General features: G+C 39.3%; 1 protein-coding gene across 1 annotated transcript in view; it reads left to right on the top strand.

Annotated features, from left to right (window-relative positions):
* LOC141800886 (tumor necrosis factor receptor superfamily member 11B-like) overlaps positions 1 to 13,495 on the top strand; it is a 90,007-nt gene that overhangs the window by 20,307 nt on the left and 56,205 nt on the right. The window lies entirely within an intron of this gene.

The following is a 13,495-nucleotide window of genomic DNA, read 5'->3' as shown; positions in this document are numbered from 1 at the left end:
GGAGGGTCATTTATCAAGATCATTGACTGGCTCATTTCACTGTCCATCAAAAAGGGATTTGGCCACAGACAGATCATCCAATCATCACGCAGAAGCCGAGCATCCAGGCCAGCTTACTGCCTCATAGACCCCCAGAGACTCTCAGAGTCCGATGGGCGGGACAAAGCCCAGCGTTTATCCAATGACCGTCCAGTTTCCACAGTGGAATGACCCACTCTACACTTCCCCGCTGAAGTCAGAAGATGCTCAGCGTCCCACTGTGTTAAAGCGCTGAGACGCTGCGGGGATGAATGAGCAGGAGGTGGAGCCAGTTACCTGTGATAGGTAGCTGATTTGAACAAAAGATGAAGGAATTCTAGCGCATATTTAGTCAATGAAATGTACACACAGCAGTACATAGCACCACTTTGTTTTGAGGACATTTTAGGGGAAGCTGAGCTTCCCTTGCTGTCTTAGAGCAATCACCTCTGGTTCACTGATACAGTGTTAAAATAACCACATTGACTAACAGTTTTGTGATAAATACTATTTTGAATATGTCTGAGCTTTTAAACTTTCTCATTCAGCTTTTATTTTTTAAAATTGTGAAAATTTTAAAATGTACAAGTCAGTTTTTTTGTTATTACTCTAATTATTTAAACGTCCAATTGCAGAAAAGTGGACACGGCCTTACCTTCACATGCTAACTCCTGATGTTTACTTAACATTTTATCCTCGGTGTGCTCACCAGACGAGGCAGGCTGCCGGAGACACAGACAGATTCTGAGCTAATCACTTTGTCGGTTGTTGGATAATGAGATTAAAAGAATAAACTTTGCCGTCTTCCTGTCAGACTTCTCTTGTGTGAGCATGTCCTGAACAGCAGTGGGTACATCTAATAAATCAAATTAAATACTTGACTCCATTTTCTTTAAAACATAAATTGACAGCTGTTCCAATCCTCCGTTCAAATAAATTGTGTTTAAGCTTTCAAGCTAAGTTCTTCAGGGGTTTGATTCAGGCATTTAGTAGTTTTAACAGTTTGTTAAACACAGCCAATGCACTGAGCATTTAAATGGAATAAACAGAAAATAAGATTATGGAAAACCTTTCATGGCACTCTCATGTCACTGTGGACGAGTCAGTCTTTTGGAGAATTCCCCTCGCTCCCTCGTACACGCTGTGAAAGTGGTTTGGTTGCAGTTTAAGAGCTTCCCGGTCTTCTACATCAGTGTCTTGGCAGCACAGTGTGTTTGTCTCACGCTGAGTTTTTGAAGGGTGACTGAATGACTGGTTTCAACACAGATTTGTCTGGCGCACACTCACACACTCACACACACACAGTACTTATGTGTAACCGCTTCTGACAAACATACCGTGAGGAGACCTCAGCTCACCTTTAAGTCTGTTGTGTCTGAAAAAAAATGTTGTAGCGGAGATCTTTCACCAAAAGCATTTACTATAATACAATGCTAATTATGGGAGTGAAGGTTGTCTGGGTCTGCAGGTGGATGCTGGACGAGGAGGAGGCAGAGCTGAGAACAGCACTGGAGAGACCGGAAATCCTGTGGCTTGAATATCCCTGAGTTGGGAGGATACTCTGTTAGGTGGTTGTGTGAATGAGGCATGGAAAATGTGAAAGTAGTGCATCTCAGTTTGCCTGTCTGAAGCAGCTTGCAGGCCTCAATCCACACTCAAAAAATAACAAATCAAGAACAGCAAGACGTTCTCCTTTTTCCTCTTTAATCCAGTAAATTGCATGTCTCCAACTGACAAAAACGAGAGCACTCAAGTGTATCAAAATAAAAATAAAGAAGAAGAACAGGTGGAAAATCTGTTACTGCATCGTGCTCCTGGATTACAAATGTAAATGAAGAGTGTATGCAGCAGTGAAAAGCATCCTGTCCTCTGCAAGTCAGACTTTGAATGTTCATTATTTTCCCAAATCAACCCTTGGAGCCTGATGTGAACCCTCTCTCAATGCGCCAAACTCTGAAAACTATTCTTGTGGTAAAAACTGTGAACATTAAATCCATATGTTGTCACACAACCACAGCAACGATTAATTGAGCAGCTGCTGAGGGTTACTGAAATACAAATTCCACTGTTTTTGTTTTCCTTTATTTTGATATCTCAAATAACTGGTTTGAAAACATGATTCTGGTGCCTTTATCTCTCTTTCTTTTCCCAGTCTGACTCAGCCATGAAGTAATGTCACAGTTGTCATAAATAATAAGAGCTAAACTGGCTGGGAAAGCAGTCTCAAATGGTTTTTCACTCAAAATACATGATTCAAACATGACGGGATGTTACAAATACACGTCTGGACGTTCGTCCGTCTTTTTCTGTTTCTGTGATTTCTCAGAATAAAACAATAAAAGTTTCAGACGGGACTACAAGAAGTCCTTGGACTTAGACAGAGATCTTTATTTTTACGTCTTTTTTTCTTCACAGCATAAATCACTGACACAGAAAATTTAATTTGTGGTGGATGACTTATGGAATGACAACAGAAGGCTGGAGCGCCTTTTGAAGGCTGAGGTTGGAGCCACTCGTGTTGCTTTAGGCACGGCTAGTCCTGCATTTGTGTTTTGAAGTGTGTGCAAGTCTTAAGTATGGATTTCATGTCCTCTCTTGGGATTACCAGTTACAAGAGCCGCCTCAAGCTGTTTGCCATTTTATTTTGGAGATACAGGAGATGCAAACAGCGTCGACGCTGGCACTGACGGCTTCAGTTTGCAGCAGGGAAATGAAGCACAGTCAGAAGCATGATGTGTGGGCCGGGGTTCGTGATGTGTGGGTTGAAACTGTGATGTGTGGTTTAAAAGGCTTCTTGAAATATGGGCCCACGTCTGTGACAGTTATCTAGAAAGACCCACTCTGCTCTCTGCTCTCACTGTCACCCAATAAATCCAACCAAAAGTGGAAATGTTTTACTGTGACGAGAGGAAGGGTGGAGAGGCAAATTCCTGATTGTGTGTGTGTGTCTGAGAGGAATCGATTCTGATTGAGAGTTGTTAAAAGAAATGATGCAGTGACTGAAAGGCAAAGCTCTCTGTTTATGTTTCATACCTGACTGGTTTTAGAAGACGAGAGCTCTAAAAGATCAAATATAAATTCCTTTCTGTTGTTGTCCTACCCGTAATAAAAAGTTTTTTTTTTTTTTTTTTGCAAACTGAATGACTCACACAATTTGATCTAGTAAAATTGTGTCACCTGACTCAGCTTCTCTTTAAAAAATCAATTCATGCTATACTTTTCTGGCAAAATTATTTTGCTTTTGATGGTTTTAATAACAGAGCAACACACAGTTTTCTTCTCAAATCCCAAAGCATAACTCAAAAAGTTTCTTTCTTGATATATATATATATTTTTTAATTCAGTCATTTTTGGTGTACCAGTAAGACCTTTTCTTACTACAAAGAGGCAAAACAGCAACAACAGAAGTGAGATTACTTGTAAATCTTTGCAGAAGCACAAGCTGAAAATATATTTTTACATGGTACGTGCTCTCAAACAGTAGCCCATGTGTATAGCTCCAGTTGACAGCCAGTTTAAAATAATAAAACTGTAATTGCATTGCTTCTTTTGCCTTGAAATTTAACGAATTCAAAGTTTTAAGCTCCGGATTCTCAACTTTTAAAGTTCCCATATTCTGCTCCTTTTCTGCAGTTCAATATGGATCATTGATGTCTTCATGAAATGGTAGTAACATGTTTTGGTCCAAAAAGCCAATAAATCAAGTGCAGCAGCATTGTTTCCAAGCTCTCATAGCCCCTTTGTTCAGAACACTCTGATTTAGTGGGCGTGGCCTTCATATGTAAATGAGCCACCACTGATACCACCCAGCTCTTCCGCGTCACTGAGAGCAGTGCCACGAGCTCCGAGTGCACAATGTTTAGAAAACAGTTAGGCTCTGTTGCTGTAACATTTACAACAGGCTAACCGCAGCTAAAGTTAGCATCCTGAAGCTAACACAGAGACAGGGGGGACACTGAGGAAAAGCTCTGCTCCACAGCACACAGCATTTAAAATACTCACATTTCCAGGGTCCGAGGTTTGTTGGTGGATGGTTGGTAATGCGCCTGGATTCAGGACCAGTCTATTCGCTAGCCCTCTGTTGTACTGTCCAAAGTTGAAAAAGCAGTCGGCCGTGAAGTGACTTGCACACACATGCACAGTTTTACTGAGTGTAGCTGGCACATTTCCTTGATAAATGAACTCCAGCCACTTACTCTTGTCTTCCTCCAAGATGGGAAGCTTGAGCATGAGACTATGTGGCTGTTTACAACCAAAAACAAAGCAGAGCAGCAGGGAGGGGAGTGGGCGGGGAGGGGGTTCAGGGGTATCTGCTCCGGTGGACCAATCAGGTCAGACTTGCTCCTGATTGGTAAAAAAAGGGAATCACTGACGTCGGCAAACCCCAAAATCCAAACAGCTCCTTTTAGGTCAGGATTTCACATTCACAGGCTATACTAAGTACAGGTTTGGTCATTAAATATCACATTTTGTGGGCTGGGAGGAAAGCCAAAGACCCACAAATTTCACTAAAAGACTGAATAAAGTGATTTTTGCATAGTATGGGACCTTTAAACACAGCATCAACATAACATGCTTTGAAAAAGAGGCAGCACAGAAGAACTTTTTACAGACAACTCGAGCATCCACCTCTGTTTCCTTACCTCCGTTCCTGCTGCACATGTCCTCTTACTTGTCTCCTGACATATAATTAAATGAGTCAACTGACTAGAAGATACCAGCTTTTTCACACAAAGTAAGAGAAAATAAACACTTCCAACCACTGAGGGATTATGAGAAGTAGGCAGCAGTGGTTTGCCAATTAAAAAGTGGGGTGGAAAGTTTAAGTCTGTATTCACCTTCCACTCTGACATTCGTTCAGTGCCAAACTCATGCAAAGAAGTTTCACTCCGCTTCAAATAACACTGTTTGCTTTGTAAGTTGAAGTGTGTCTAATTCAATCATGACACAAACCTTTCCGATGCACAAGGAAAGTTGTTTTGGATTTTGCTGACCTTTGACGAGCGAGTGAAACAAGTTTGTTGGCTGACACAAACATCTTTATGTTGGTGTGTGGGGAAACCTCACTGTAAGCTGTTAGCTCATTTACGGGACTTCTTTGAAGCTATGGACTTTTGTGTAAGTGAAAAATTTTGGCGTCATTCACAGCTTGCTTCACCCTCTAAGGTACTGTTACTTTCTTGGAGGGAACTTTTTATCCTCGCCAAAACTGAAGTGTCAAAAACTACAGCTGGTCAATAGAGGACAGTTGATGCTTGTCTAAAAAATGAAACAAGTAATTCCCATGTGACATTGTTTTAAGGCCCAACTTTATGATGGAAATACATTTTGACAGCCTTTTGTGAAAAACTTTTTCTGTTACTGTTTTCCACATAAAAAAATGCTATTGATGTCACTCTCTGACACATCTGATAGAAGAAATAATGCTTCCCCCATGTTTTAAACGTGGATATGAGATAACAATGCTGGATGTTCACACTAAACGAGCAGATTATCAACCCCAACATAATCATTTGTTGTAGAAATCCCTGAATTTGTCTGTAAAGTGCTAAAACGGCCTGTTCTAGATTTTGCAAAAAACTTTTTCAGACCTTAGCCAGATCTTAAGGAAACTTCCTGAAATGACTATGTCATTGCATTAGGATCTCCTAACTGCTTCATGACACAGTGGTCTAAAAAGTCTAAAAATAAAACACACAATACCCCCTCTTAGTGTTTGTAGGTTCTGAAACTTCAAGATAATGTTTCATGTTAAAAATTCCAGGTTGTGTTTCTGACATATAACCAATCAGTAATTCTTTTTCTCTGCAGTGCCTCCGTTGACCATGATCACAAAGATATTCCTCATGTCTTTCTTCTTTATTTGGTACAGCAGGCTGGCTGTGTTGGCTCATGTGCCACGTTGAGATGCCTGTTTTCAGCGCTTTAGAAGCTGGGTGTCAGGCTGCCATTCTTTACTCCTGGCTCAGACTCGCTCTTGTGAATCAACCATTTCTCCAGAGGCCTCATGGGCTCGGTAGGTCATCAGGCAGTCAGGGTAATTATTGTGATGTTCTCAGCTAATCTCTGCTGTCTTCTTTCCATCAGTCCTCTGGCTCAGATTTCAGATTCCTGGATTAACTCGTGCACATCCTTGCCTTCAGAGTGTCAAAATGTCAAGTGCGCGACCGCAACTCTTTCCAGAGCCTGAGGTCCCCACCCTCTAGCACCTAAAGCCACCAAACAACGTCATTTGTTGGACTCTTGTCCATCTTTAGCAAGAACCTTGATACAGACACCACAATTCTCCTATTGTTGTTGCAGTTCCAATAAAACTGATAGAGTGATATTGAGAGCTCATAACAAGTAACCATTAAGTCATAAATCTTAAGAAATGTCATCGTAAGAGCAGGCGAAGACTCCAGGGGCCAGATTCATAAAACATCCCAGTTCAAGAGTTGCTCCTGGTGATTACACTCAAAGAAGCCTTTTAGATTAATGACTTTTTAAACAATTTCCCTTTAAAATCAAGACCAGATTTTGGTAAAGATAACTTACTTGGAAACAAAAGAAACTTCCCCAGCCCAAAAAATCTTTCAGGGATTAAGGAGAATTTTTCAGAGGCTGAAACATTTCTCAAGCAAAGGAGAAAATGGCAGAAAGAGGGTTAGAAAGTAGAAATGAGCTTTATGTGCTGGAGATTTGTCCTGATGACACATCCAGACACTGAGAGAGCAGAATAATGTCAGATACTTGATCAGTTCACCTCTGCTGGTTGGTTCAGTCTTACATCACTGATGGATCGAGATGATTGGCTTCAGCAGCATGATTGGTTCACTGAAGTTTAATTTGTTCAACTCTTGTAAATGTTTGATTGATTGATTGATTGATTTATTTCGGTCAATTTAACAGTAGAAAAATAAATACAGAAGGTAGAAAAATACAAAGGCAAAACAAACAGAAAATGAACGAGTCGTCGAAGCAGAGCTTATAACGCCTACCTTCATCTCAAAAAGTAAAAAAGAAAGGAAGGAAAAAAAAATATATATATATATATATATATATATATATATATATATATATATATATATATATATATATATATATATATATATATATAAATAAATAAATAAATATATATATATGTCTGTGTGTGTTTATACTCTCTCGCTCTTTTATACATAGAAACAATATAATACCTTCAATATAAGTATCTAAATGAAACTAGTAGCGCGTGAAATGATGCAGCTCATTTGCACAAACAATTAACCTCTTTTGAATGAGCCATGATCCAGCTAATCTGGCCTTTTTCTCTCCATTGTAGGTCATTACTATGGAAGGTTGGAGTTTGCTGCCCTTATGAGATCATTTGAAATCATACGACATCATGCATAAAAATGAAAATCTCTTACAGAGTGATGCATAATTGTTTAATGTGTTGTAATGTGTAAATGGGATTAGAAACTAGAAAATCCATCTAAGTTTGTGTTTTTCACGTGCTCAAATGCAATTTCTACATCCTTCAGACTCCAGTAATCGAAACCTGACCTTATATTAGCTTTCCCACAAAATGCACCATGTCTTTAATCTCCATATTTCAGCCTCGCCTTGTATCCCACCACACCTAAACAGAGGTGACATCTGTGACAATACTTGGCTTGATTCTCACCGTTTCGCTCTCCATCTTTCTGTTCTCCATCCCTTCTTATCCCTCCACCCCAAAAAGCGATGACAACATGTCACTTACAGATGAAAGTTTGCGTATACTCTCACTCCCAGGGGCTTGTGGTGGAACATATGATACGGCACAGAGCAGGAAGGGAGGGGTCAAACAGGAAAGACGAAAAAGAGACTGGGATGGATGATTGATTTTATGGAACATTGGAGACGTCAAATAAATGTTCATTCGTGCTGTCAGCTCTGGCTTTGGGATTTTACTGCAGAAGGCTGACACCATGTATTACTAGAAAAAACTCCTTATAATATCATTGTAGGCAGCGCGTTGGAGATTAACTTGCCTTTTTTTAATTTAGTGTTTATTTGAGTGAAAGTCCAGACTCATAGCAAAGAATCAAGCACAGCTCATAAAATGTGTTTTATTCAACTGAAGTGAAAACTGTTTTTTAATTGGTGACAATATAAAGTCATCTGCAGAGGATGTTCAATTTTTTTAACAGATTTTCATATCCTTGAGTGGATGTGTCACATTTTATGCATAGGCGTGTGCTGCTTGACGCTCAGACATCTTGCGCTGCTTTTCACCACAACATGTGGTAATGTGATTTTTGACTATAAATCTCTGTCACATGCTGTGCTGAGAGTACTCACCACCTGAAGGAAATGGGTTCTATTTAAAAAGCTGAGCCAAGAAAGGCTTTGGCTCTCTTTCTTTGAAACTGTTCAACATGATGGATCTTTGTTGAGATAAAATTTACATATGTTATGGATAGTGCCACAAAAAGGAGTTCTTGTGCTCAGGAGGAGCAAAAGAAATGACTTTTGGATGTGCAAAGATCAGATAAATATTTAAGTTAAAGGTGGAAAAAAAAACTATTGCTCAAGTCTAACTTGACCTTTTTGTTCCTTTAACATACAGAACTTAAAGGGATATATCAGGGTTGACTTGCATGTCGCTTGGAAGCTGGTGACGGTCAGCTTATGAGAAACTGCTTGGAGAAACAGCACTCACCACCTGGCTTTTCCAGCACTTTGCCATCAGAAAGTCTCTTTGTTTTTGCATCATTTGCTAATTCATGACATTTGTAATCTTCTACGTGAAGCACATTGATGAGCTAACAGGGTCTAGAAGTGATTGCTGAGCTGCAAGTGGAAGAGCATGTCTTGAACTCATATTTTGTACATAATCTTGAATATATGGTTCTGTGTTTGGTTGGAATAAGTCATTTTTTAATTGTTTTCTTTTAATTTTTGATCCATTTTGTAACCTCAATTTTTCGGGGGCTTTTATGTCTTTAATCAGAAATGGGAGGACAGTGGATAAAGTAGGAAACAGGGCAAGAGTGAAGAGCGACATGCGGGAAAGAGGCCACATGCTGGATTCAAACGAGGGGCAAACCTTATGGAGCACAATCGAGACTGCTTGGCTGTCTGCATTCTGTAACCTTTTTTTTTTTTTCCTTTGTCTCGTTAAATAAGGTTACTTTTGTTTTAAATCATATTTTATCTAGGGCTGGGCAACGATTAAAACTTTTAATTGTAATTAATCGCATGATTTCCCTGATTAATCATAATTAATCGCATTGTGAAAGTGCCATAACATCCGTCATGCAAACACTAAATCAGTACTTGTTATACAGTAATAGTTAAATCACATATTTAGTGCAAATCAAATTTACAAAATATAAATACAAAATTAAAGCTTATTGCCACTGTCAGGGCATTAAAGTGATACTCCGGGATGGAACAAGTTGGGTCCTATCACAAGGTTTAGGGCAGAAATTACCCCTACAGCAGTGTTTTTGTGCAGCAGAAGCCCAAAGCGCACACACCAAACTCCCCCTCCCTGCTCCTCTGCCGGTTTCCTCTGCACTCAGACGGGGCCATATTTTACTTGACCAAAAACACAAATAAACGGACTCCCACCAAAAAACTCTCATATCGGTCTGCATTCATGCTTTATTTAGAGAATTTTCAGCACGTTACTTTCACACAAAAACACCGCTAAATAAAGCTCTAGTTGTCATCGTATCTCTTCTTCCTGGCAGACTACCTGCGTTTGTTTATATCTGGCACGCCGCGCGCAGACTGATACACTAAGCGGCGAGTGCCTTTAAGTTCTGTGGCGTTGCCCCTCTTCTCCATGCTTGTTTTGGTTACTCATCGTGTTTTTCCACCAATTTCACTTCCGGTCAGCGACAGACATTTACAAAAAAAAAGCATGTGAGCAACATGCACTAATGTGCGATAAAATATTCAACGGCGTTAATAGATTGACGGGTTAACGCGAAAATAACGCGTTAACTTGCCCAGCACTAATTTTATCTCATAGCTTGTAGTTAAAGTAGCTGAAATGATATGTTTGACATTTTGATTAGACATAAATACCTATTTTTTCTCCTGTTTTGTTCTCATATTTGTCTCTGAGACAATGACCTGATGGCAGCACCACATTAGCTCAAACAACACTCACAGCAGTTGAGCAAAGAACCTTTAAGCTTCAGTGAAAGTGGACAAATTAGAGCCCCAGGAGCTGGAATAACTTTCCTCCATACAGTCTTTCTTCCTCTATCGTTTTACCATCTCACTGCTGTCTTCCTGTAAAACATATTTTCATTTCTCCTGCCAGTCGGCCTCTCCCTCTCTCCTTGTCTGATGGGCTAAATCTGTCACTGTCCTGTTAGAGAAATAAACAGAGCAGGAGGACAGAGAGCCACTGTGTTCTGGTTTCACTGGTTCTGATGAGAAGGGCAGACAGCGTGCTGGCAACACTACAGTGAGGCTGTCTGGGAGAAAGGGACTGTTAGCGAGAAAACATTATGTCGCCAAAGCAGAGTAGAAAGATCACTTAAGATGTACCAAGGATGCTCAGGGACAAACAGAAACCTTGCTAAGGATTGAAAGCTGCTCACAAAATAAGAAGTGAGTAAACCAGTGGCAGACATTTTTTTTATCTGAGAAAGCCTGAAGTCAGACTTTGACCTGTAAACTATAAATTTATTTCACTTTTGAAATAAGATGCATTAGAGTAACACTGCAGCATCATAACAACAAAATAATGTATAAAATATGGTACACATTTTTTGAATGTACTGTGGTAATGTTTCGTCTCAAAGACGTTTTAAACATTTAGGATCTATTACTCACTGGCAAGCAACTCATAAGCCTTGTTGTTTTTATCCATCCTTTCCCTCACATAAAAATCGACAGGGAGCTTTAAGTTCACATGGTTCACATGATAGATTACTTGCATGATGTATCCAAATTTCACAACGATAACTTTTAGAAAGTGGCGCCTGGCCTAAGGGGTCGTTGCCATGGTGCCGGGGATGTCCCGTTGGAACAAGCTTGTTCTTATGGAGGTGGTGGTGCATTAGTAATTTCCATATCTGTCATTCAAGTGCTGTGCCCTGACTTATGTTAGGAGCGGTGGCTGTCTAGTTTTGCTTATGTAAACAACAGATGTGGGTGCAAATGGAGGAAGATAGAAAATACTCCTTGATCTTGACTAGATCCAGTTGGTCTCATGCTCACTGCCTGTACCCATGTGGATTGTGTAGATGAAGTAAATAACTTGATTTACTGCAACATAGACAGCAAGCATCTGCTGTCATTCAATACAGTGTGTTAGCTGGTGGTTGCAGCTGTCAGGACACAGGTGAGCAACCTGACAGAGGTAGAAAAAGGTAGTTATAAACTAGTTGCTTGTAACTTAGCAATGATTGTTTATCAAAGTGAATTTTCAGTTTTTAGTTATTCCATCTCCTGTCAGTGTTAGTGTTTAAATTAGGCCAAAGTTGGCTGTTTGTCTTTTGTGAATCCAGTTGTAGTAACTGAATGTTCAATTCTGATTTACAGTGAAAGACACTGCCTTGAGTGTTGCAATATGTGTACATTTATTTGTATACATCCTACAAAATCTGATGACCTCAGTGTCATCCTTGTGGTTAACAAGCAAAAACAAGCAAGACAACAGGTGAACTCCAACAACAAAGAAATCCGTGAACAAGTTCCCTGTCATTGGTTAAAGTTATAAAGAATAAAAAAAGTTGATCAAGTGAGCATTCTCTACAGTTATGTCATATGAAAATATTCTGCCCTAGCCCCAGTTATTCTGCATGATGAAGACTGTTATTCTAAAATATAAAGATTAGGGATGCACGATATTGGATTTTTGCCGATATCCGATATGCCGATGTATTGAAACCCCTTTTGGCCGATACAGATACCAATAATCACAAGTTTGTTTGTTTTTTTCACTGTAAAGAAAGCTAAGTCTATCCTGTACTGGAATTTATATGTTACTCTTATTGTGACGATCTTATTTGTTTAAGAAACACACATAAAACAAGACAAAAAACATTTGATTTTTCCATGAATAAGAAATGTATTATTTTTTTCAAACTCAAGACATTCAGTATTAAAATACAGAAAAATAATTTCTTTAGATCACATGAACCTTAAATGTACAATGTATTTTTAAACATAACCAAGTTGCATTTGATTATTTTAGAGCTACTGTAACAACCTGGTGACAGACACAGAGCTCTGCAGTGCAAATAAATGAAGTGCTACTTTTTATTTAAGGAGCTTATTTTTCAGATGGAAAATAATAATAATTCTAACTGAATAGCACCTTATCGGCTGTGCCTATTGGCAGAAATTTTCATATCTGTTGATACCGATAAACGTGTTTTTAAGCTTTTATCAGCCGATACCGATATTGTGCTGATAATATCGTGCATCCCTAAAAAAGATTGATAAACTGATACATTAAACAGATTTTTTGCCAAAGATTAAACAACGTGTTGAAAATATTTGGGGTTTAAGTCATAACTTGACTTTTACCGATTTTCACTTTTTAAAACTAATTGTGTGGGTGTCTTTGTTCATGCCTTGTCACCGACATAATACTTTCTGCTCTCTGTAAGATAAGAGACAGCATGTTCAGTTTTCAAGCCAATTGGAAAACTTGCAAAATGTGAAAAAAAAAAAAAACGGTTTTGATTTGTTGTTTGACTTATTCAAACCTTTAACTACAGATAATATATCGGTGTTGTACTCAAATCTCCAGTGAGGAGTTTGTAGGTGGTTACAGACCAGACTGAACACCTGCAGCTGATCCCGTGGACGGAAAAATAACTACTGATTATTATTTATTCATAGTTATCTCCAGTGGTTGTAACTACAGCAACTGGGTAGGTTATGAACAAACTAAGTCACAATTTGCTGCTTTGTTTACGTTTGCCACAACAAAAAATAATTGTGATTGACATTTTAAGTATGAAAAGACAGAAGGATAAAACTTAAATGTAAGAATGCAATACAATAATACAATAAAATACAATGAAACTTCATTGTCATTGTAACAAGTACAACAAAATTGAAGTCAGAGCAGCAATCAAGAAAACAAAAGTAAGAAAGTGTATAGAAAGTGCAAAAAGGTCCATAAGAAAATAGATGATGACAGCTTGTCCATCATTGTCCAGCTCAGCCAGCCTCCACCTCCACAGGGTCCAGGACTGAGCTTCTTCAGTCATGCTCCATCTCTGTCTCCTAGATCCTGTCTGCTCACAGCAGGTGAAGCTCTTCCAATGTGGCGTTGGTGTCTGATGTTAGCTCTGTTAGCCATGTCTGTGAATAGCATGATGCTACTCTGCCCTCTGGTATTCCCTCTGTTGCTGGGTTAGCACAGCTAGCTCGTACATCTTACTGGAGATAGATCTTACATCCCCAATAAAGATGGATGGAAGGACAGGTCCATGTTATCACTTCTTAGCTCACACCTCAGAACCAGCACGTCGTCCTCACCTCCTTCTCC

This window comes from Halichoeres trimaculatus, unplaced genomic scaffold (assembly GCF_033239565.1).
Source record: "Halichoeres trimaculatus isolate MK-OKI-2021-1 unplaced genomic scaffold, fHalTri1.1 fHalTri1_scaffold_12, whole genome shotgun sequence".
Classification (NCBI taxonomy): Eukaryota; Metazoa; Chordata; class Actinopteri; order Labriformes; family Labridae; genus Halichoeres; species Halichoeres trimaculatus.
The sequence above is the reverse complement of the archived record's forward strand: the minus strand, read 5'-3'. Positions and strand labels throughout refer to the sequence as shown.